Source organism: Triturus cristatus, chromosome 10 (genome assembly GCF_964204655.1).
Source record: "Triturus cristatus chromosome 10, aTriCri1.1, whole genome shotgun sequence".
Lineage (NCBI taxonomy): Eukaryota > Metazoa > Chordata > Amphibia > Caudata > Salamandridae > Triturus > Triturus cristatus.
Window position 1 is genome coordinate 1,220,812,251 of NC_140593.1, and position 26,176 is coordinate 1,220,838,426.

The 26,176-nt window shown below is 45.8% G+C and overlaps 1 protein-coding gene across 3 annotated transcripts in view; it reads left to right on the top strand.

Annotated features, from left to right (window-relative positions):
- ARHGAP4 (Rho GTPase activating protein 4) overlaps positions 1-26,176 on the top strand; it is a 219,068-nt gene that overhangs the window by 21,878 nt on the left and 171,014 nt on the right. The gene's annotated exons all lie outside the window — the stretch shown is intronic.

The following is a 26,176-nucleotide window of genomic DNA, read 5'->3' on the forward strand; positions in this document are numbered from 1 at the left end:
TGTTACCTTGGAGGCATGGAGTAGGCTGAGACCTGGGGTAGGAGGTGTTGCCGTGGGGGCATGGAGGAGGCTGCTGACGGCGTTGCTGGGAAGACCTGGAATAGGTTGTAGATGGTACTGCCATCAGTGGTGCCATCAAGCCGTTAAGTAGGCTACTGAAGGTGTTGCCAGCGAGACCTAGGGTGGAGTGCAGATGGTGCCGTATCATACAGCCAATGGGTTAATTGTGGATGTTATTGGTGTAAGGTCTAGGGGTAGGTTGTGGGTGGTTTTGTCATGCAGTCTAGGAGTGGGTGGAGGTGTCATGCAGTCTAGGGGTAGGTTGCAAGTGGAATTGTTATGCAGTCTATGGGTAGGTTGTGGACGTCGTCATGCAGTCTAGAAGTAGGTTGAGGGTGGAGTTGTCATGCGGTTTAAGGAAAAGTTTTGGGTGGAGTGGTCATGCAGTCTAGGGGTTGGTTATGAGTGGAGCTGATAAGCAGTAGGTTATGGGTGGAGATGTCATTCACTCTAGGGGTAGGTTGAAGGTGGAGCTCCTATGCAATCTAGGAGTAGGTTATTGGTGGAGCTGTCATGCAGTCTAGAGGTCAGTTACAGGAGGAGTTGTAATGCAGTCTAGTGGTCGGTTACAGGAGGAGTTGTCATGCAGTGTAGGGGTCTGTTACAGGAGGAGTTGTCTAGCAGTGTAGGGGTCGTTTACGGGAGGAGTTCTCATGCAGTCTGGGATAGTTAACGGGTGGAGTGGCCATGCAGTCTAGTAAAAGGTTAAGGTAGAGTGGAGCTCTCGTGCAGTCTCAGGGGTCGGTTACTGGTGGAGCTCTCATGCAGTCTCAGGGGTCGTTTACTGGTGGAGATCTCATGCAGTCTCAGGGGTCGGTTACTGGTTGAGCTCTCATGCAGTTTTAGGGTTGGTTACTGGTGGAGTCCTCATGCAGTTTTAGGGTCTGTCACTGGTGGAGTGGTCATGCAGTTTAAGGGTCGGTCACTGGTGGAGTTGGCATGCAGTCTTAGGGGTCAGTTACTGGTGGACTGATCATGCAGTCTCAGGGGTCGGTTACTGGTGGAGTTGTCATGCAGTCTAGGGGTTGGTTACTGGTGGAGTGGTCATGGAGTTTTAGGGTCGTTTACTGGTGGAGTTGTCATGCAGTCTCAGGGGTCGGTTACTGGTGGAGTGGTCATGCAGTTTTAGGGTCGGTTACTGGTGGAGCTGTCATGCAGTCTAGGGGTCGGTTACGGGTAGAGGTGCCATGCAGTCTAGGGGTAGGTTGAGGGTGGAGTGGGCATGCAGTCTAGCGGTCGGTTACGGGTGGAGTTGTCATGCAGTCTAGGGGTCGGTTGAGAGTGGAGTTGTCATGCAGTCTAGGGGTCGGTTGAGAGTGGAGTGGCCATGCAGTCTAGCGGTCGGTTACGGGTGGAGTGACCATGCAGTCTAGCGGTCGGTTACGGGTGGAGTGACCATGCAGTCAAGGGGTAGGTTGAGGGTGGAGTTGCCATGCAGCCTAGCGGTCGGTTGCGGGTGGAGTGGCCATGCAGCCTAGCGGTCGGTTGCGGGTGGAGTGGCCATGCAGTCTAGGGGTAAGTTGAGGGTGGAGTTGTCATGCAGTCTAGGGGTCGATTGAGGGTGGAGTTGTCATGCAGTCTAGGGGTCGGTTGAGGGTGGAGTGGCCATGCAGTCTAGCGGTCGGTTACGGGTGGAGTGACCATGCAGTCAAGGGGTAGGTTGAGGGTGGAGTTGCCATGCAGCCTAGCGGTCGGTTGCGGGTGGAGTGGCCATGCAGCCTAGCGGTCGGTTGCGGGTGGAGTGACCATACAGTCAAGGGGTAGGTTGAGGGTGGAGTTGCCATGCAGCCTAGCGGTCGGTTGCGGGTGGAGTGGCCATGCAGCCTAGCGGTCGGTTGCGGGTGGAGTGGCCATGCAGTCTAGGGGTAAGTTGAGGGTGGAGTTGTCATGCAGTCTAGGGGTCGATTGAGGGTGGAGTTGTCATGCAGTCTAGGGGTCGGTTGAGGGTGGAGTGGCCATGCAGTCTAGCGGTCGGTTACGGGTGGAGTGACCATGCAGTCAAGGGGTAGGTTGAGGGTGGAGTTGCCATGCAGCCTAGCGGTCGGTTGCGGGTGGAGTGGCCATGCAGCCTAGCGGTCGGTTGCGGGTGGAGTGACCATACAGTCAAGGGGTAGGTGGCGGGTGCACTTGCCCCGGGATAGGGCCCTCGTAGCGCCTACATGCAGCCTCTGGGCAGCGCCTGATAGCCAGTTCTATTTTAAACCTGAGACGTCTTGCTTACCAGCATTGCACCTCCACCCTCTGGTGCAAAGGTCACACAATTCTATCGTCTCCTGCCGCACGAGGCCATATAACACACTCCCGATAACGGTTCTACCTCCCCAGTAAGGCAGTAAAGCAAGTTTATTGCACACACTTTACTTCCGCTTTTAGCAGAATCTCCAGAGCCCTGAGCTGCTCTGCAGCCGTGGGGGAGGGTGTCAGTGGCGTAACGATAATTGAGGGCCCCCCCTGCAAGGTACATGGAGGGGCCCCCTCCGGACTCTTTCAGGAGCTCCTCGGCCGAAGTGCAGTGCTGAGGGGGCCCCCTGGAGCTTGGGGGCCCGCCCGCACTGCTGGGGGGCCTGTGTTACGCCCCTGGAGGGTGTGTGCGGTTACTGCCTCGTGGTTCTGTGTGTGCTTCAGAGTAAGTGATCTCTGCACACAATGTTTGCTTTTTCTCGGTTTCTGGGCGTTCGGGTGTACATAGGTGTGGTTTTCTATGGATATCTGTGTGTGCGTGACTTGCTCCGTGCATGGCCGTTGTGTGTCAAATCTGTGAATGTAAGTGGGAGTTGTGTGGCTCGTTGATTTCGTGTTTTGTGCGTTGTCATTATACTGGTATGTGTTTCTTTGTATGTATTCATGTGTCTCTTTGTATACACTTGAAATGTCTGAGTCTACGCGTTGTGTTGTGAAAACATGAATCTCGCTTATGTAACTTGAAGTGCGGGGGCTCTCCCTGACCCTTAACCCTCGTGTTCCCCACCTCTAGAGGGCCCTTTAATCATTGGCTGGTACCCCAGCTCGCAGTATCCGGGGTTTAGAGGATGTTGTGCACCCCCGCCCCCCTCGGGATGGAAGAGTCGAACCCTCCAGTATTGAGCACGGACCAGAGATCTTTCGAGCTGATCAATGATAAACTCATTTATATCTGTTGTAAAGTAAAACTTGCGGACGACATGAACAGATAATTCAATATAAATCTACACAGTCACATGCAAACCCGGCAGAGCTCTGTAATCTCACATCCACACAACTCCGTTCAGGGGGGAGACTGCATTTAATCCGAAACCCAACGGGTCACACACAATGTTGTGACATGAGCTCGCGATATACGGTCGCTGCAGTAGTGTAAACTCCACACCAGCCACTGTCAAATGTTTTCTGACAATAGAGGCGGGTCTGGGAAATAATGCCCAACAGAAAGTGTGTGGGGGGGGGGGGGGTGAGTAATTAATATCCTAATGACAGATGGAATGTTGTAAAAGGTTTGTTTTTCTAGTTGCCATGTAAAACTCTGAGGTTGGTCTGTATTCAGCTGTGTGGTGAGGGTGTGATACTAAGAACGTGTGTGTGTTTCCGGGTGTGTTTTTTTTTTTTCCTCCACATTATTGTGCAACCTTTTACCCGCATTCTGTTTTGGGGGGTGTAGCGAAGCGGGCCTTTGCCCATCTCGCGGTAGGGCTGTTCTCCCTGCCTCGTTAGCTTTGAGTTCTCGCCTGTCGTGACATAAAGCAGGCCTAGGGCAGGAGTTTGGGTGGGCTGCACGGCACAGCCCCTGGGTGGAGTGGATGCTGAGCCAGTCATGTTTTTATAGTTTGAGGAGTGTTTGTGCCCCAAGTGATGGTTCTGCTGTTGAGGAGTTACGGGGCTTGTGATTGGTGTATATTTTCAGGTTTTTGTACAAGGTGATGTGAGATGACACGAGGGAAAGTGAAGCTGTGACCCCCTGGGATCCTTGTGAAAACAAAGAGCTGCTCCTCCACGAACCTCATTGTGAAGAAATCGCCCCAATTTGTGTTTGTGGTTTGTCCCCACTGCTTATGTAATTTGCGGGGGGGGGGGGGCTTGTTCGGGTTCGATTTTCCTTGAATAAACAGAAGACGAGGCGTTTGGCAAAACAGGAACAGTTTGTTTAACTAAAGAGTTCGGTCGGGTGAACAGTTTCTGGCAAGAGGTCCAGCGACTGTCTCAATTTACATAGAGTTTGCGGTCACTTTATATACATTATGTTGTGTTCCAATCCGCACCTGGGTGGTTAGAATGTATAGTGGAACTTAGGGTTTAAAATGGATGAAAGGTTCAGGGGCAGACGGTTAAGGAGATGGGATGAGGAACACGCCTGTGTGCGTTGTGGCTGTTTTGTTTATGAATATCTATAAAATTATCTACCCAGCGTACCTCTTTACTTCACCTTGTTGGCGACGACCGGGACTTAAGCAGCTACGACTTCTGGTGCTGTAGAAGAATTGAAGGACAATATGGGAGTGGTTTAGCTAAAGTCAGAGTTCCCGAAAGTGTTCTCTGAGAAGCTGGGAAGGTTTATTGGCTTTAGACACAAAATTGTAATAGGAACATAGACAGCAAAAGGCGCACCACAATTTTCATGACATTTAAGAGCTCTTAAATGTCATTTTAACATATGAAAAATAAAGAAGATCTTTTTGTAAAAGAAAAATTGGATGTATATGGACTGATTTTGATCTACTTTGAAAATTGTGGTGCGCCTTTTGCTGTCTATGTTCCTATCTTGCCCCAGAGGTTGGGGAGGTATTGTGTTAGCGGGTACCAGTCGAGAGCGCACACAGAGGGTGTAACTGAATTTATCACCTATTAACACAAGGGGGAACACACAAATCCGGTGCTGTCCAAGAGGGTTACCGCTAGCTCCGTTTCTTCTAAGACACAAAATTGTAATATTAGAAAATGCAGTGCATGTGAGGCACAAAGTACGTAATGTTCCTTTGACCTTCAGAGTGAAATTAAAAGTGCTGTTAAAAAATTTGTGTGACAAGAAGGTAATTCAACCGATAGTCTTCTCCATAGGTGTCTACAGTTATTGCATTGAAGCCTTCAGGAGATTTGAGACTATGTGTTGATCTTGGGAGTCTCAACAATGAAATATGGGTAGACAAACACCCGTTACCAAACCTGCATGAATTAGTTTGCACTTTAGCAGGCGCAAAACAAATTTCTACGTTAGAATTGGCTAGCACATATCATCAGATTGAGCAACAGGAAGAATCACGTCATCTGACTGCATTTGTAGCACCTGAGGGAATGTATCAGTTTTGCAGGATGCCTTTTGGATTGGCTAGTGCTGCGTCAGTCTTCCAGATGCTGATGAAAGAAACATTAGAAGGAGTTCCTGGAGCTATAGCTTTTCAGGATGACATTCTAGTCTATGGAAAGAACGAGGAAGAGCATAATGCGAATTTAAGAGCTGTTCTTCAGAGGTTGCGACAAAAAGGGTTGACCCTGAAAGTTTCTAAATGCAAGTTTAATTGCAATGAGATGGAATATTTAGGAAACAGCATATCTAAAGATGGGATTAAACCTAAACAAAATCAGTCAGTCAGTCAAAAGCTTTTATTTCGGTAAAATACCATAAAAAGACATAAATAGTTATTTACAATAAAATTGATTAAAATATACAATGCATAGAGTACAATCCATCAGACATTATTATTTTTTTAGTAATAAGGTTACAAAACACAGTTAAAAAACATTATTCATAAAAGCAGAATAAAAGAATAACCCTGTCCCAAAATAATCTCACATCTCCACATACTTCTACTATAGCGCTGATATCAACTCTAAAGGCAGAAAAATTATCTGACAATTTGAATAACCCTGTCCCAAAATAATCTCACATCTCCACATACTTCTACTATAGCGCTGATATCAACTCTAAAGGCAGAAAAATGATCTGACAATTTGAATAACCCTGTCCCAAAATAATCTCACATCTCCACATACTTCTACTATAGCGCTGATATCAACTCTAAAGGCAGAAAAATTATCTGACAATTTGTATTTTTTTGGACCTAGAAAACCACATGGAAAGGAGAAATCTGGCCGTCGCAAACACTATCATTGGAGTAGTGTCATACTTCAGGATTCTAAACACCTCCTGGTAGTCCCCAAGACCCCTGGACTTACAGAGTTGGATGATCCACTTCTTCATTGCCTTAGTGTAAAGCGGGCAAAAAAGGACAACGTGCAACTCTGACTCACAGGTATCAATACATTCAGGACACGAGCTCGTGGAGTAAGACACTTTAGACCACCTATGTGTAAGGGCCCTCAGTGGTAACGAGCCGTGTCTAAACTGAATGTATAGTTTCTTGGCCAATGGGGGTTGGATAACATCCAGGAAAACTTCAAAATAGGGACTAGTCTTGATATCCAGAAAGGTGTTAGTAAGCCTGCCCAAGGTAGAATGCAATAAAATTTCCTTCCGGTACAATTGTAACGCCTCAATCAATGATTTCTTGGTTAACGAACATCTTGTCTCTTCCGGTGCGGACCACAGGTCCCCCATCCCTATAAGGTAGCAAAGGTTCTTTACATATGTTAGCCATGGTATTTTTCCCAAATTCCCCCTTAACAGGAGATCACCGAGATCATGCCTATAACTTGCAAGCTCGGGTGTTGACCAGAGTCGTCTCCAATACAGGAGAGGGCGATTCAGGGCGATCTCTTCAATAGGAACTAAACCTAAATCCCATCTCAGGGGAACTAAGGGGGTGCTCATAGGTAATTTCAGGAGTCGCCTAATAAAAGAATTCTCGGTTGAAGTTAAAGGGGCAATATTACAATATCCCCAGAGCTCAGCGCCATAAAGCGCGCCCCCTCTTGCTTGGGATTTGTAAATTTCCATGGGGGGGCCCAGAGGTTTAGAAGAAGTATTATTAAAAACCTTCAGGATACCCCCCACGGATTGTGTTAACTTCAAATTGGCCTTCGCCATATGGGACCCCCATTTCATTTTATCATTGAGAGTTACCCCCAAATAATCAAAGGTAGAAACCCTATCCAGCTCTTCGCCTCCCATCTGAGGATGAGGATAGTTGGCTGAATTAGAGCTGAAAACCATGAATTTCGTTTTAGATAAATTCAATTCCAGATCCCTTTTTTTACAGAAGGAGCAAAAAGCCTCTAAAGAACGCTGGATGCCCATATATGATTTAGACAACAGGAGCGTATCATCCGCGAACATTAGGGCCGGTATCTTACGCCCCGCTAGCATTGGGGAATCCAGATTAGTGGCACACAAAAGGTGCTCAATCAACCCATTGATAAAAAGGGAAAAAAGTGTAGGGGCCAGAACACATCCCTGCCTCACACCCTTTTCAACCGGGAATGGGCCTGAGATTTCCCCACATCTCCCATATCTCACCCTTGCATAAGTGCCTTCATGCATACGTTTGAATAGGTGACAGAGATAAGGGGGAGCACCCATCTCCATTAGTAAGACCCATAGTTTCTCCCTAAACAAAATCATGTGCAAGCTGTTGTAGACGCTCCCGTTCCAAAGAACAATTGTTATCGTTCTTAGGACTTACAGAATTTTCTTCTAGATTCATTGACAACTATGCAGCTAAAGTAGAATGTTTGCGTAAGTGTTTGAGAAAGAACAGTGAGTTTTTATGGACGTGGAGCAAGATCAAGATTTTTTTGATGTCAAGAAGGAATTGGTGAATGCACCTTTTCCTAAGTCATTTGATGCAGAGACAGAATGAATTGTTGCTGTGGATGCCAGTAACTGTGGTTTAAGGTCCACCCTGATGCAAAGAAGTAACTCGGAGGAGTATGTGGTGTCATATGCATAGCGAGTGTTGAAAGAAACTATTCTGTTATAGAGGAAGCGTTGCTAGCTTGTTCTTGGGTGACTGATCATTTTAGGCAATTCCTATGGGGTACACGATTCGTGTTAAGAACGCATCATAAACCGTTAGTTTATGTGTTATCTCCTGGTGGTGGCAGAAACTTGACTGCTAGATTGGCGAGGTTGGCAGCAAAGTTGCAGGCTTACCAATTTAATATTGTGCACACACCTGGAAGGTTGAATATTCATGGGGACTTTCTGTCACGTTTACCGGTAAATTCCTAAATGGAGGCAAATGAGGGAGAGAGTGATTGTGAGGTTGTGTATACAATGGAAGACATTAATGGTGGAAGTCTCGTACCAGGCAATGAGGAAATAATTTCCAAAGAATAATGGATGGATCATTGTAAAAAAAGATGTGGATTTGTCGTTGGTGTGTGATTAAATGGTTAAAGGTTGGTCAGAGGAACGAAAGTTGAGTGGGCAAACAGCAGTTTTCTTTAAAGTGCAGAATGAATGGATGTATAATGGGTTCTGTTTGTTTCGTGGTGATAAAGTGGTGCCACCAGTGGGAATAAGATAAGCTATTTTTCTGTTGCGACGTGAAGGTCATATTGGGATGTCTGCTACCAAGAGTAATTTTGGGGTGTTTTACTGGTGGGCGGGTATGGATAACATGATTGAAAGATTTGTGAGGGTGTATAGTTTGTGTGCCAATAGTGATAAGATGGTAAAGTCTTTGAGTACGGAGTCATCGCCTATTGAGTTGGCTGTGGATCCATGGAGAAAGCTGGGAATAGACATTTTAGATCCGTTTTGTACTGTTCCAAGATGGAAGGCAATTGCTATAGTATTGGTGGACATTTTCTCTAAGTGGCTTGAGGTCAAAATGACCGAGAAGGTGACGTCTGAGGTCATCATAGTTTTTGGAGGATGTATTTTGTAAAGAGGGTTTACCGGAAGAATTGGTGTCTGACAATGGTCCACAGTTTGTAAGTAAGTTGTTTGAAGATTATTTGGTAAGGTGTGGTGTGAAACACAAACAAAAACGCTAACTATTATCCCCAGTCAAATGGTCAAACTGAGAGGTTCAATTGTGTGGTAAGAGAATCCATCCAGTTGGCTTCCAAAGGAGGTTTGTCTTGGAAGAAGGCTTTGCAAGCTACTTTATTGTCATATTAAATCATGCCCAACTCCGTAACAGGGTGTTCACCTTTTTAGTTGTTACAGGGTAGGAAACCAAGTTTGAAATTGGCTCCATGGTGGTTGAAGGAATGTTGTGGTGTGCCAGAGACATGCATTAATTACAAGAAGGTTAGGGAGCGTGTGGAAATTTACCACGGGAAAATGGAAAAGTGTATGAATAAAAACAAATGTAGGAATATGTGCGGTAAAATTCAGGTGGGTGATTTGGATCTGCATTAAGAAGCCCGTTACTAGTGGTAGAGTTGCCCAAATGGACAGAACCAACTACCAGAACTGAGGTAGTGCAAGTTTATGATGAGGCTGTGAAAGTTCAGGGTGGAAAAATCTGGAATATGAGCCTCATTTCGATTTTCAGGAGTTCTGTAAATAAAAGAAATCTCGATAGATGTCTTAAGAGGGATGATGGTGGAAATGTGTTCAAGCGGATGTGGAGGTAGGTGTGTCAAGCGGAATGCTGACGATAACATGCCAAGTACCAAGCAATGTGGTGACGGGTGTGCAGGAGGAACCGTAGGCTAGGAGGATGGGGGAGATGGTGAGAAGAAGTTCTAGGGTCAAAAAATGTCCGACAAAGTATTCTGATTTTGTTATGTATTGATTTTTATACCTTTGTATGAACCCATTATTTCCTATGCAATTTCCAGCTTCTTATTCGGGGGAGTCATTATATATATATATATATATATATATATATATATATATATATATATATATATATATATCTTAATTTATTTGATATAGTTTCTTTACTTTATAATGAGGGAAGGTGTGTTGTGTACCACGCCACACCTGGGTGGTTAGAATGCATATTTGGATGTAGGGTTTAGTATGAAGGAAAGGCTCGGGGGCAGACGGTTAACGAGACGGAACGAGCACCATGCCAGCGTGCATTGTGGCTGGTTTGTTTATGAATAAGTCTATGAAATTATCTACCCAGCGTGCCTCTTTACTTCCCATTTCACAATAGCAATAAAAGTTTGCCGGCGTATCATATATGGTGAGGAATGTTGGTTACTGCCTTTTGGGTCCTTAATTATTGGTCAGATGGTTACTACAGGTGGGTGTCGACCTTGCGTGGACACAGTGTGGCCAGGGGTGAATGTGTCCAGAAGTCTGGCATGGGGAGCGCGTGATCACTACATGTGCTAGGTCTTGATTGACTATGTGTACCTAACTCATGTAGGATCTGACTTTATGGTGTTTTCAGAAGGGCGCGTACCCCCTCGGGCCATGAGTGTTTTATTGGGGGCAATCCCCCCCCCCCCCCCCGACCATGCGCCTATCTGTGGGATTGATCAAGAGTTTTCTGCCTGCGTGTTGGGCTGTCAGCTTTGCACCCTCCCACCTGTGTCCCATCAATCCGTATTGGCATAGGTCGCAGGGCCTGCCTGACTACATACTTGTGTGTTAAGGTAGATGTGGAGTTCGGGACTGGTGATTCTACTAATAAGGACAATAGTTTATTTTTAGTGATAAACGCATCGATATCCATATTAACAAACCTCTCCGAGATCTCCTTTCTCATCCCCCATGTCTGTGTAGTCTCTTCTGTTCCTTTGACACGCACACCCTCAAAATTCAAGGTGGTGATTGGTATCTTGGTTACGTGGCAACATTTTTACTAAATGCTGGCTTAATGTTCCCATGACTCCTAGAATCCTGTTTTAGGCCTCGAACATTACTCCGTTTCTTTCACTCAGTTTCCAAGTTGGCTGGAAAAAGTTTAACAAGTCTTGGTAATTGCATCTAGTAGTGCTAGAACCTCAAAAGAACAAGCATTGGAAAGCCCATAGTTCTTGGCTTGACCAAGCTAATGGCTTTGCCGACGTTTTTTGCCCATTGCACGCAGGTTGCTTGTGTCAAAATGCAGGGGCATGCAATCAACAAAACCCATTCCAAGATGACCACCGAAGTGCGTGCATGCATTGCATGTTGCATGTCATGACACATATGTACATTTTTAACTTACCGTTCCATCATGGTGGATGGTTATGTTTGAAATTATAAGGGAAAAAAAGTGATTGAAGCAAGAAAATGGATGTGAGCAGCCCCTCCCGCTGCTGGGCCCTCATTGAAAAACAAACAAAAAACAACCTAAGAACATGCATTTTTAACGCAGAGCAGACCAGCAAGGAAGAAGGGAACATTGGAGTGGTGGATGAAAAGAGCGTGAAGGGGAGAGGCAGGAACAACAGGGAACAAGAGCAGGGAAGCACATACGCTCCAATGGAGTACTAAAAGTAAAATAATTAGTGTCCCCTCAAGTAGGAAGTGGAAGGATACAGCTCTGTTAGACCAAAATGCTACTTTGTGAGACAAACACAAGAATAGAGAGGAAAGCCATCAAATGAGGTGCACATAGCTGAGATGCACATCACAGCCACCCAATCATAAGCAAGAGCCTGCTCAAAGCGTGCTCTAAGTATGAGTGACTGCTAAAGCTGTGTGTAGCTGAGACCTAAAGAGGAGTGGGCTGTTTGAAACCATGAGGTATGAATAAAGAGCTGAATAGATGGGAGTACTCAATGTGGAATACCATTGGCCTTGTGGCCCTGGATGCTTTGGAGTGCCTGGTGATTTTCCCAGTTATCTGGAGTGGAAAATAATGACTTCTCTTATTGTCAAATTCCTATTTGTGTTCATACAATTATGACGATCTGAGGAAAAACTCAAACTTTTCCACTTCTTTTACCCCTCTGTAGCTTCAGGGGAGGTGCTCCCTGGAGCAATAGTCACATCGGGGAAAGCATGTCATTGACATTTAATGACCACTGACCTTCAGAAATCCCGGTGTCGGTCATAATACATTCACCACCAATGCTTGCAACCCTTTTGTAAGCTATTAACACAAGTCACAGCTTTAGATCTAAGAAAGTCCATTTTTGTTTAAGAAAAAGACATTGTTGGAAAAAAAGACCCTCTTTCTTGAGCAGAGCATGTAAAGAGCAGTGTAGCCTAGACATATCTATATATTCTTTTCTCTTTCACTCTTAATGGCTTTCTGTTTCTCTTTTTGTTCCTTTCCGTTTCTAATTTATCATCTTTCTCGCTTTTTGTTTTCCTCTCTTTCTTCTTTTACCACGTTCCTCTATGTATGGTGTCCCGTAAATCCATCCTGCTTGCAGGTGAGGATTATCTGTCGACTGCAAGAGTCTTCAGCTTCCTTTGCCATCATTAGGAGAGGCCCAGAGGAAGCCCCCTCTCCCTTAATCAACTGATCGGCAACTTAAGAAGGGATCCCGAGTCTCAGAGACTGTCAAATGGTATGACAATTCATAAGGGTCTTGATAATTAAGTTGCACAGGTCAGCACAGAGTCTCAGCTCGCATGTTTTCTTTTTAACAATGACCACAGGCAAAATCCATTGCACAAATCTACTGGCCCAGTCACATGTTCTTGGCACATTTGCATTAGCAACATGGCCTGCTCTCTTCATACTTGAGAGCACACCCTCACTTGTTTTACAGGCACTGGCCCCATCTTCAGTTCAATTGTGTGAACTAATTCCTTTGCCCCTTCCCAAACTCTGTCAGAATACTTACTTGAACTCCATCATTTGTCACATTAGATTTTGTTGTTCTGCCCAATAGTCTAACTTCACCCGCAGATGCTTTTGGTGGCACCCCTTATGTGTCCCTTGTGTGACACACACATTTTTCTATTAACCCTGTAATTTTTGAAAGTAATGTTCCAAACCACATAAATTAAAATATCAAAAAATTGTGCAGCAGACCTAGTGTCAAACACATTTATTTTCTTTCTTTCCAATTCTTGTAAAATGCTCAACAAAAATGTAAGTACATTGAAAAACAGAATCTCCTATAACATCTTCTTCAATCTCATTAATGTGACATCCAACACTAGTGATTTGGCACAGTCCTTCATCCACACTATTAGCTATTTATCATCCCAGTCAGTTATTTACTAGTCCTGGGCGAACTTTACACCAGCGTAACTTCAGGAATTTCAAGTTAATCAAAATTCCCGAAGTACACCACTTCACGCAATTATGTGCCATTTGTGGTAAATATTTACAGTGAATGCGTCGGTCACGGTAAAAATGACCACAAATACATGGAAACAACAGAACGCGAGCGGCTGTTTGAGTGTGTCCTAGTGGCAGTCGAGTCCAAGGACACGCACGCCGATGGATCTGCTCCTTCATGATAGGAAGGGCTCGTCAGTCAGCCTGGCACCGTACACCTTGGACAGCTGCGTCCGCAAGGATCCTCCCTGAGCCCGACCCTCTTCAAACTATACTTGATCTCTCTAGCCTGAATCAATTGCTCTCACAATATAAGTGAACAGAATATAAGTGGCCTCTTCTACGCCGATGACATGCACTCATTCTGTCCCGCATGGGCAAGACGCTGAGTTCCTGGATCAAGTTCAAAGCTTGCATAACTGAAATTGCCCACTGGATGACGAGCAGCTGTCTAAAGCTGAACACTGACAAGACTGAAATATAGATCTTCTGAAAGAGCACATCACCGTGGGAACCCATCTGGTGCCCAACAGAGCCAAGACTGACAACCACCTCCACCACCCACGCCAGGAACCTCCAGATCACTTTCAGCAGCAAACTCCACATGACCGCCCTAGTTAATGCCGTCACGTCCTCATGCTACCATCCCTGAAGATGCTGAGGAAGATTTTCAAATGGCTCCAAATCAGCACCTGGAAAACCATCACACACTCCCTGGTCACAAGCAACCTGGACTATGGGAATTCCTTCTATGCCAGAATAAACAAAAAACTCACCAGAAGACTCCAGGCCATTCAGAACTCGGTGGCCAGAATCACTCTCAACCTCCCACACCTTACTCACATCACAGCACACCTGAAGGACCTGCACTGACTCCCCGGCACAAACCAGCACAATTCAAACTCTTCACAGACACTTTCAAGGCACTACATAACACTGGCCCAGTATACCTTAACCATTGCATCTGCTCTCACAAACCTTCCAGGCACCTCCGCTCAACTGGACTCCTACTTGCACAAATCCCACACATATGGAAAACCGGCAGTTAAGCCTTCTCCTACATCGCTCCGGGAGCGTGGAACGACCTGCTGCTACACATAAGAGCCTCTTCTGCACTTCTTGAATTCCACAATAAGCCGATGACCTGGCTGTTCAAGTAGTCCCTAGGTGTGAGCCCTAGGTGTGCCCGCTCCGAGAGCGCGGAACGACCTGCTGCTACACATAAGAGCCTCTTCTGCACTTCTTGAATTCCACAATAAGCCGATGACCTGGCTGTTCAAGTAGTCCCTAGGTGTGAGCCCTAGGTGTGCCCGCTCCGAGAGCGCGGAACGACCTGCTGCTACACATAAGAGCCTCTTCTGCACTTCTTGAATTCCACAATAAGCCGATGACCTGGCTGTTCAAGTAGTCCCTAGGTGTGAGCCCTAGGTGTGCCCGCTCCGAGAGCGCGGAACGACCTGCTGCTACACATAAGAGCCTCTTCTGCACTTCTTGAATTCCACAATAAGCCGATGACCTGGCTGTTCAAGTAGTCCCTAGGTGTGAGCCCTAGGTGTGCCCGCTCCGAGAGCGCGGAACGACCTGCTGCTACACATAAGAGCCTCTTCTGCACTTCTTGAATTCCACAATAAGCCGATGACCTGGCTGTTCAAGTAGTCCCTAGGTGTGAGCCCTAGGTGTGCCCGCTCCGAGAGCGCGGAACGACCTGCTGCTACACATAAGAGCCTCTTCTGCACTTCTTGAATTCCACAATAAGCCGATGACCTGGCTGTTCAAGTAGTCCCTAGGTGTGAGCCCTAGGTGTGCCCGCTCCGAGAGCGCGGAACGACCTGCTGCTACACATAAGAGCCTCTTCTGCACTTCTTGAATTCCACAATAAGCCGATGACCTGGCTGTTCAAGTAGTCCCTAGGTGTGAGCCCTAGGTGTGCCCGCTCCGAGAGCGCGGAACGACCTGCTGCTACACATAAGAGCCTCTTCTGCACTTCTTGAATTCCACAAAAAGCCGATGACCTGGCTGTTCAAGTAGTCCCTAGGTGTGAGCCCTAGGTGTGCCCGCTCCGAGAGCGCGGAACGACCTGCTGCTACACATAAGAGCCTCTTCTGCACTTCTTGAATTCCACAATAAGCCGATGACCTGGCTGTTCAAGTAGTCCCTAGGTGTGAGCCCTAGGTGTGCCCGCTCCGAGAGCGCGGAACGACCTGCTGCTACACATAAGAGCCTCTTCTGCACTTCTTGAATTCCACAATAAGCCGATGACCTGGCTGTTCAAGTAGTCCCTAGGTGTGAGCCCTAGGTGTGCCCGCTCCGAGAGCGCGGAACGACCTGCTGCTACACATAAGAGCCTCTTCTGCACTTCTTGAATTCCACAATAAGCCGATGACCTGGCTGTTCAAGTAGTCCCTAGGTGTGAGCCCTAGGTGTGCCCGCTCCGAGAGCGCGGAACGACCTGCTGCTACACATAAGAGCCTCTTCTGCACTTCTTGAATTCCACAATAAGCCGATGACCTGGCTGTTCAAGTAGTCCCTAGGTGTGAGCCCTAGATGTGCCCGCTCCGAGAGCGCGGAACGACCTGCTGCTACACATAAGAGCCTCTTCTGCACTTCTTGAATTCCACAATAAGCCGATGACCTGGCTGTTCAAGTAGTCCCTAGGTGTGAGCCCTAGGTGTGCCCGCTCCGAGAGCGCGGAACGACCTGCTGCTACACATAAGAGCCTCTTCTGCACTTCTTGAATTCCACAATAAGCCGATGACCTGGCTGTTCAAGTAGTCCCTAGGTGTGAGCCCTAGGTGTGCCCGCTCCGAGAGCGCGGAACGACCTGCTGCTACACATAAGAGCCTCTTCTGCACTTCTTGAATTCCACAATAAGCCGATGACCTGGCTGTTCAAGTAGTCCCTAGGTGTGAGCCCTAGGTGTGCCCGCTCCGAGAGCGCGGAACGACCTGCTGCTACACATAAGAGCCTCTTCTGCACTTCTTGAATTCCACAATAAGCCGATGACCTGGCTGTTCAAGTAGTCCCTAGGTGTGAGCCCTAGGTGTGCCCGCTCCGAGAGCGCGGAACGACCTGCTGCTACACATAAGAGCCTCTTCTGCACTTCTTGAATTCCACAATAAGCCGATGACCTGGCTGTTCAAGTAGTCCCTAGGTGTGAGCCCTAGGTGTGCCTAGACTAACCTGCTCAGCACCAGGATACCTTCCCGGGGGATTGTGCGCTCTTCAAATCGGCATCACATAACGTAACAAATATACAGCAAAATGAGGGCTTTCCAATTTTGCATAATTTCTGGTAATTTTGCTGAATTTTCACTGAATTATGCAAAAGCAAGTTTTGCACACCCCTATTATTCACAGAACCTACTTTCCTAAATCACCATCTGTTTTTAGGTATGGTTTAACAGCGCAGATTTCTCTGGACCTCACATAATGGGCATAAAAAGAACTTTAAGAAGTACTCGGAGAGGGCTTGGTCTCTACACACATTTTGAGTCCTTTGAGTACTGCATTTGATTGGGCAGAAGGTTTGTGGTTCCTTCGAAAAGGGGGCTTGTGTTCCACGTTTCCTTGTGGGAATGTGTATGCTTACTGTAGCCGGACTGAGTTGATTCCAGTGAACGGGCCAGGGATCAAAGCTGTAGACCTGGTGTATTTGGTTCAATAGCAAAAATGATGTCCGATGCTTTAAATCTGATCTTATTATTGTAAGCATTTACAATATATGAAGTAGGCCTGATTAATTAATTTATTGTGAAAAGCATATATGGGGAGAGCATCCTGCGGCTCCCCAGACGGCGCTACTGGGGACTCGCTTGCTGCACATTTAACCTGTAGTGCACCTACACCAACGGGGCCACTACTTGTATGTTGGACGGCCAACTTGGAATCGTGCTGTCCATAGTGTATCATTCAAGTACCCTTCAAAGATCCTCCAGTTTTAGAAGCATTATGTCAGACATTTTGGATTGGTACAACGATGAAACCCTGTGCAAAATACCATTTCAAGATAGCTGCCCAGTGCAGTGTTTACTGAGCATCCATCTTAGAATGGCTTTGTGCATAGTGTATCGCTGTGTTAGTGCTTCAAGATGGTTCTAAACATGTTGACCAGGTTGGAACTGTAAAGCAATGATGCACTTTGTACAATACCATTGCAAGATGGCTGCACGCTGCATTGTTTAATTGTAGTTTTTATACATATGCTTGCCATGATTAGGCAACAGCATGTTTCTTTTTTCTATTTTCATTTTTATACATTTTCTTGGATATGCTTGATAACTTTGTGAATGTGTTTTATTTTGGTTGCATGAGTGTGTGAACGCTAGATTGAGTCATGGTGTGGAGGAATGGATGGATAAGTGCAAGCATGAGTGACCAAGCACAAAAATAATAACCTATTGAGTCCCTGATCTCACCATTGACTGTAGAAGCACTTTCAGGTACAAGCCAGACCTACTACTGTTGCTAATGCTTGTTCACATTTTTGTTACTAAACTAGATTTACAGCCCTATTGTACCCCTGCCTACTATGCGCACCCAAAACATCCCCACTCTCTGGACCCATCTGAACTTATTTCACTGGCTGATTGCATGAACCTTTTGCAAGCTCTTACTAACTGTATTGTATTTGCCCTTCTATAGTGTTTCCTCTCCCTGAAGAGGCCATAGAGCACTGTATGCCTGGCAGCAGGCGGCTCTGGGACACAGTGGTGTTTTTTCAGTGCTTATCGTTGGTTATTTGGATTAGCCTTGTGCTTTTAAAGAAACCTTTCCATACCTTTACTCCAGTTTCTCTGTCTGTAGTTTCCATGAAGAATGATTCTTGTTTCAAATTCACTGTTTTTGTTAGACCGTGTTTGTATAAAGCACTGCTTGTCTCTGTTATTTGGGTCAAACTCCCAGCTGTCAACAAGAGCTCTCAATGCTGACTCCTACATCTCAATTTCGGTCTCTTTCTTGCAGTATTAGGGTCCTCTGTATAATGGTTTGTTAACTTCTCAATGGGTAACAAAATTCCCTAAAGTCCCTTGGTGAGCCACCTGGTGGTGGTTGTGAAAATGCAAGTAAATGATCATATACACTTTGACCTTCGACCCTCAGCAAATGTTGTAACATTGTCTTCTTGAGCTTAACTTCTACAGAAACCCTATTATTGGTGAAAAACCTACACCACGTTTCACACTATTGGACAGACTAAACCGACAATTGGAGAAAAGGAGGCGGTGAATTTACGTTCTGCGTAACTATTTCACCATTTCTGTTCGAAAAGCGTCCGAGAAGACCGCGAAAAGGTCTGATCGGTCCTAATCCTGAGACCAGCAGATGTTTCAATGCAGCACATGTAGCTGCCCTTCCTGGAGCTCACAGTGGTGGTGTCCAATCTTCCTACACCCCTGGCAAGCCCTGCAGGTAATACGCTGGAGTAAAGCAGCGGGGACAACGCGGGGCTGTCACCACACACGCTTTCTCCCGCTGTAGGCTGTGGCAGTATTCAACATGGAGGTTCCTCAAATTTAGCCGCCCCCTTGCGCCCCCACTGGGTGTCGGACTACAGTAATAACTACTTGAACTCCCCCCACCCCCTACTCTTGGTGGCAGTTCTACATCTAAGGTCCACCTTTTCTTGGGTGCCTGCGTGTCGTCTTGGTGGTGTGCTCCCACGGGAACTTGTTGCCAACGTGGATACACCGGGCAGTGACCGTCAAAATAAGTTTAGTCGCGTAGAGCCCGTGTCTTGTACCTACATCTCCAACACTGTGCGATAGAGACAACTTGGCAAACTTAATTAAACCTTGAGTAAAAAAATATGAATGATGGAACAAAGCCAGCCGCATGTACGTATTACCAAGCTCAGGTGACCGATTGAAAGAGAATTGATGAAACATTGCACTGTGGAATAATGACAAGACCGGTCTGAAAGGAATAATCTAAACATTCGGGGATCCCAGGGTGGTTTAAAAACAAGACCTGGGCAACTCGCTATGCCTGGTAGGAACCTGGACTACAAGTGGCGACGAAACCAATGGTCCACTAAGAACCAATGTATCATTGCTGGTCCGCTACTTGGCAGTGTAATAAATGCTGCCAGAAAGCAATTACTAGCCAATGGAGAATAAGGATTTACCATATTGGCATGAAGGTGCAAAATTCTCAGACATGAATGGCAAACATTGTGCTCGGTGCCCATAGTGAGCACACAGCGAAGGTTTGGAAACAAACAGTGCAGTGTGTGTGTGTGTGTAGCAATAAAACAGATGAATAAGGAGCATTCATGACAACGGAACACGGTACTCCAATAAATGTAAAGGTACTTGACAGTCTCAGTAGTATGAGTAGCGACCTAGTCTGCTTGTTCATATGCATCAACGTTTCAACCCCTTGAATAGTTTTTCAAGATCATCATCGGGACGATATAATTTACGGCACTCAAGAATGCGTGCCCATTGGAGAATTACTATGGTTGGTACAGTTTGGACTGGACCAACCATAGAAAGTGCCGGATGCCAAACTTTGTTGAATTAGGGATCCAAAAAGCACAAGTATCGGATCTCCCCAAAAAATTGAAAATGAATGAACACGGCATAGGGCTGCAAGCGCAGCTGTCACCGACTCAGTCAGGAATGATCGCAATCATCATTCAAGGCAAACAAAATATACTTTTCAAATGCAGTTCTCGCGTTTGAGTAATTCGTTCAAATTTATGAAGACTTATTACATGACGAGAGCGAGTCCCAAAGGGACAAAAATATTTTCATTTGATTAAAAAAAAAAAAAAAAAGTTTTGCTTTGGGCACAGAGATTGAAATACTTCAAGCAAAAACTCAAATGCTTGTAGTGACGTATTTAGAAGACCATTACCTGTTAAAAGTTCAAGCTCCATTAATTTTGAGACCGGTATATCCTTGCCAACCCCTTCCACAGGTCAGGTGATCATTGGACCCAGAGCACATCCATTGTCCACATACACTGCATGGGAGTGTGGAACTGGGCTGCATTGTGGTGGAAGTTAAACTGGACCAAGCCAGGTCTTCCTGCCAAGCTTGGAGTCATTAGGTCTAGGTCGTGCATTGGAGCCAAGATTACTCCGCTTGGCCAATTGGTACAAAATTTGACAAAGTCCCAAGTTGGATAAACATGTTTGTCACGTAGATATGAGACACAGGATCAAAGTTGGTAGCCAACAAAAGACTGTTCATGCGTACCCCAACTATGAGATCAGAGTCGCAACCCAAGTGGCAGTATTCCTCTTTGCGGCCATGAGTTTTCATGTACGGTGTGTACACCTTATACCCAACTGGTGATTTGAGCCGGCTCTCGTCTTGAACGTGGTTCTGACCAGTGAAAGGAATGTTTAGTTCTCCATTGAGCCTGTGTTCATGCCTCCGTTCCTGTGATGGCCGCTTGTGCACATGCCTTGGTACTGGGGTGAAGTCCCATTTAGGGCTGAGCACTGGTGCATGGGTCATTGTACAGAATATGTATTGTTTAGGACACATTACCATTCATGGCGTTCTTTATAATGCAGCAGGACATTCAAATAATGTGTTGCTATAGGCAGCGCCCCAAGCTATTCTTCCCACAAGGATGCCCATGACGGCGATCGCTAAACTGAAATACTTGTCTGTAGTGGTGAACATCTCTGAGAATTGTATCCTTCTTACAAAGCTGTGTTTTATGTTAAGTTGGTTATTTGTAAAATACACACTACAAGCTAAAATGTCTGTGCGCATGCTTTGAAGAGGTGACCAAGAGTGTATGGGGAGGCCTTGAAAGAACGAACAAGTATTGACCAAGCCATTCGGTCATCAGCATGACACACATTGACTCCCCAGTGCTTTCCTTTTCCCAGTGGCTGCTGTCCATGCATGTGTGGCTACCATTCTGGATTTTTTTCTGAAAGCATAAGAAAATCGTTGCAAGATGGCCATCATGCACATGCATGCACGGTGGTCATCTTGGAATTATTTTTCTAAAATTTTTTAAAAAACCTCCACGATGGCTGCTACACGTACACACACATGCGCATTGGCCATCTTGTATTTATTTGTTTTTTTATACTTTATTCTTAATTTTTCCTTTTAGGTAATGGCGAGTGGACATTTTGGAATGATATATTAAACAAGCATTGGAATAGCCAATAGGTCTCGCCTTTGGTACTTTATAAGTGTTTAGCCATGCAACAGTTGATGTTGTTGCACCAAGGATATTGTGCTGCATAACTAAATACTTATAAGGTCCCAAAAGCGAGACCTATTGGCTTTGCCAATGCTTAAAGATACAGAAAACAAAGGTACTGTTTAAACATCAACTTTAGCCTAAAATGCTAAACAACTTACCAGTAACACCCGCTGCTTGGATGTTCACTGCATGGGCGTCACACTCTAAAGCACTTAGGAAAGGAAACTAACAAGTGATGCAGAAGTCTGACGACTGCCAAAGGAATGGGAGGGGCGAGGCAAACGACTGTGAGGGGGGAGGCAAACGACTGAGAGGGGGGAGGCAAACGACTGAAAGAGTTTGAGAATAAGAAGAGAGGGCAGAAAAGAAAATGAGGTGCAAATACCTACTTAGAAGCACCCACCATTTTAAAGCCATTCCTCGAAGTTGGGGGTCTACATGGTTGATAAGTGGTTGGTATCGGGCAAGCAGTTCAGAGGTTTTGGCTTTCCCGCCTTCTGCACGTAGGAAGCAGAGCAATTCTTCTTCACTGAGCTCCTCCATTGGATCAAGGCAGAGCCAATGATCTTGCAGAGCCAATGATCTTGCAGAGCCAATGATCTTGCAGAGCCAATAATCTTGCAGAGACAGTTCTCAATCCCAGAGGGCAATCTGCCTGGTTAAATGGAGCAGGTGGCGAAGGAGTTCTCCTCCTATGTCCAACAGATGGAAGCCTCAGGGAAATCACCAAAAGCATCTACTGGTCACCAGTCCATCTCAGGTGCAAAGGGGAAGACCCGACCATTGGTTCCAGGCCTCAGCAGTCAGGGCGGGGCATCAGGAAACTGCTCTAATTCAAAGGTGTGCCAGCATAATGTAAAACGAAGCATTTGTTTACAATGGTGTCCAGCTCCAAACTGCCATAGATAGGTTCAGCCACAAACCAAGGAATCTAACCACTATCCAGGACACACTCCAAAAAGTGGTTGGCAACGGGTAATCTCCAAATCTAAACAGTAAATTCAGTGTCCTGCAAAGATATTAAAGAAAAACTTCACAGTCAGATCCCCGCAGGCTGATTAGCGAGAACTGCTGCATCAGTTATATGCAAAATAATTTCTATTGCTGCAAATCAAATTTCTTGGTGTATACATGAGATTAAACAAATTGAGAGTCCTAAGTAAGAACGTGTACCAACTAAGTACTAGGGTCAAAACCATGAACCAGCTAATTCCACATCAAAACACGGGTCAGGTGAGACCCATACACCAGTTAAACGATGTTTCCCATAACCCTCCACGAGCTACCCATGTGCATAACAACACATGAGCAGATAAACCCAAGGCTCAGGACCCAAGACGGCAGATTACCCCTATGAGGGAAGACCACTGGCCCAGACAAAAGTAAGTCAGTATCATGGCCTGGCTTCCCATGGAGAACCATGTGGGCTCTAAATACCATGGTGCAGCCAGGCCCTGCTGGTCAGAATCATGGGACAGACCCAGAATAACAAAACGGTTGGTTGGTTGGTTCATGGGTTGGGTGTACCTCTAGAGTTTACCCAATCCATTTAAGGGAGTACTACGTCAGCCATGTACGTTCTCGGGGTCAGAACCACGAGGCCGCAAAACACCATGGGTCAGCTCTCTGGCTAGGTCAGAATCACGGGCCTTGAATCAGAGCTATAAATAAAGCAAACCCCTGCGAGTCACAGCTATCAGTCAGATAAGCCCGCAGCTCGCCCTGTGGGTTATAAGTATAGCCTATTCAACCCCATGAGAGCCATAATCACTGCCAGTCAAAACCACTGGGCAGCTAGCCCGCTCCCATGAGTTTATCAAACTTAATGCTGCAGGTCAGAACTTAGGAGAGGCTGACTAGCTCCTCTCTCCGACAGTCGGTGCTCCCGGACATACCTCAAAGTCGCAGATCTAAACTCAAGCCCCAGACCCCCCGCCCTTCTCTGTTACAGGCGACTCCCTCATATCTCGATATCCTGATGCCAGCATTAGACGAGACGCTCGATACAAAAGGACAGCAAGTAAAGGATTGAATCAAGCGGCGGCGGCCACGAAAACAATTGAATAAGACAGCCACAGAAGTTGCATGAATAGGGGAACGGAGAAGTTACACCCTAGTCCAATATACAAGATATATCTTGCACCTTACGTCCTACATGAGTAGATCCCCGCCCTGATGAAGACCTTCGAAAGAATTACTATCTTTGGTCCCTTACATTGAAGGTCGAAACGCGTTTGCTCTTACCCCGAGAGGTTCAGAGCAACCGGCATAAGTTTGTCTGCACCACACAAGGCGTATTTGAGCAGAATGGTTTACGCTCATGTTTGAAGTTTTGCAAAATATCTCTCTGACCTCTCTAGGACATATTGCATTTTTGGACTTTGAGGACAAATAAAAATTTAGTCCCTTTGATGTACGCAAATAAGTAGGACTGCATTAAGCTAAAAAGTTCCTTTTTTTGGAATGTTTAGTTTTGGTCACGAATTACGCATGTATGTCATGTAAATAGTCTTCATGTCACTTGTATTTGTTATTTGTTATGCAAACAGCTTGTGTTGTATAAAAAATCAAGAGGATGATATTCTAATGTGCTATGTGGCAGGAACTTTCTTTTCGATAAACAAAGTAAGCAGTATGAAAATGTAAATAAATATAACCCAGGGTCAATTAAGAAGACCGCTGAGGTACAAGTAAAACTGATTTATGGTGTCAGAGGTATTTTCCTTTATTTTGATATCCCTCATACCAGGCACACAAAATCACTGAGGTGCCCTCATGCGCGCGCGGGAGATAGTTATCACTGCTGAAGCTGCTACAGTGAGGCAGCCAGCCAGCGAGGTGGCAGGGACATTACGCATGGGCGGGAGAGAGGATTTGTCACGCGGTGTGCACGTACGCGGACTCGGTCCTATGGGAATATAACCAACTAGTTCTGAAAGGAGAGCAGATAAGTTTGTGGAGAGAGAGAGGGAAGAAAAGAGCGCAAAAGTTAAGAAAAAAGCGCGGAATATTGAGTAGAAACTGAAGATAATGCAGAAAAATGGTATTGAAAAGGAGGAAGAGCAGAAGAGAATGTGAAAGCTGGACCAAAGAGGAAACCAGCGCGGCCACAAAAGGAATGTGAGGTATGCAGCTGGCACCCGGCCGCGCTGCTGCTCGCTCCCGAGCTCCCTAGGCCAACGGAGAGAGAAGGCGGGAGAAGCACCCGCCTTTGGCCAATAGCGTGCTGTCTTTCTTAGAAAGACGCACGCAAAGGCCAATAGCGTGTGAGCCAAAAAAGAATACACACGCACGAGCGTGTGGGGCGAGTTCGAAGTGCTTACTAGAAGCCTCGCAGCGCATGCGCGCTGGCTCAGGCCAGACCTAAAAATGAAGTATATGCTGTAGATGTGTACAAGTGAGCAACTTGTTGCAACTGCCAGACCCTTGCAAAAATAATTTAAATAAAAGTATGGGGAAGTTGACCGCAGAGCAAAAGGGCAAAAGCGAGTGACCTAGTAGCTGTGTGCAGACGCCGGGCCCTCGCAGAAAGAACAATTATAAGAGAGTTAGCATAGTCAATTCTGGAAAGACCTAGTGATCGAACTAGAGATTTCAGTTCTTGCAGTGGAATGTAACAGTCATCCCATCTTGAACCGAGTTTAGAATGTTGGCAAGGCATACAACGTCATTTGGGGGAGGAGACCTTTAAGTAAAAGTTGGGTATCATCCGCATGTTGATGATAGAAGGTCCCAGATTTTCTTAGTAGGACTCCAAGACGTTCAATACGTTCGGAGAAAGGATAGATCCCTGAGGGAATCCCTTGATCTACAGCCATCGGTGTTGGTAAACTATCATCAATTTTTATCCTCTGTGATGTGCCCATGAGGAATGATTCAAACCATTTAAGGACCTCGCCATCCATGGCCATTCCATTTTTGTGTGTCAAGGAGTGTAAAGTGGTTTACTGTATTAAAGGCAGCCAATAGCTTGAGAAGAATCGGGAGGCAGGAGTTGCCTGAGACGAAGATTCAAAGTGCGTCATCCTCCTGCTGAAGGTGTTTTAGTGTTGCAGCCCTGATTAAAGCCCTTTTGCAATGGTCTAGGAAATTGTGGTCATCTATGTGTTGGGTGAGTTGCTCCGTTACACACTGTTCGATAATTTTTGCAAGGAAAGGCAAGTTGGACACAAGGTGAAAATTGTTGAGGTCGTTCGCATCTGTAGAGGGTTTTATGAAGAGTGGAGTGACTTTTCCAGACTCGAGACAGTTGGGAAAGGTACCTTGGCTGAGTGAGAGATTCACATATTTTTCCCAGTAGGGTAACATAAATGTGTAGAAGCCTTCGGCAGTGTTACCCGGGATTTGGGTAAAGAAAAAAGTGATAAGAAGGTTTGTTCTTCATGACATTTTAAAGTAGGTCTGGGTTTGCACACAGTGGTAAGAGTGGGCTGATGTCTTGGCACAGAAGTGATTTTTCTTTGCAATCGAAGAATTGAATAAATTCTTCTGTTTTCATGGATGGGTCATCAAATTTGATGGATGTGGTAAGATAACACTTACCCAAATTAAAACTTACTTTTTCCCCTATCCCTAATCCCACAATTAACCTTAATTGTAAATCCTATTATAACCCTAACTGTTTTCCCAACCTCAACCCTAACCTCCTTTGGAATTAACATTGCTTTCTTAATATGTCAAAAGTAACTTTAACGTCTAGATTTTACGTTGTCTTAGTGCAGTATATTTGTGTTCATTGTTACCTTTCTTCTTCGTGCCATTTCTTCAGTTTGGGTTTTGGTTATTGTATCTGTTCATGTGCACTTAATGCCTTGAGTTGATCGAGCCTGAAGATGCACGTTACTTGGGGGCCCTGTCGCCAGATCTGTAGTATCCAGCCAACAGGAAGTGACCTCCCTGCGCTTCGGGTTCTGCTCCCGACTGCCATCAAGGCT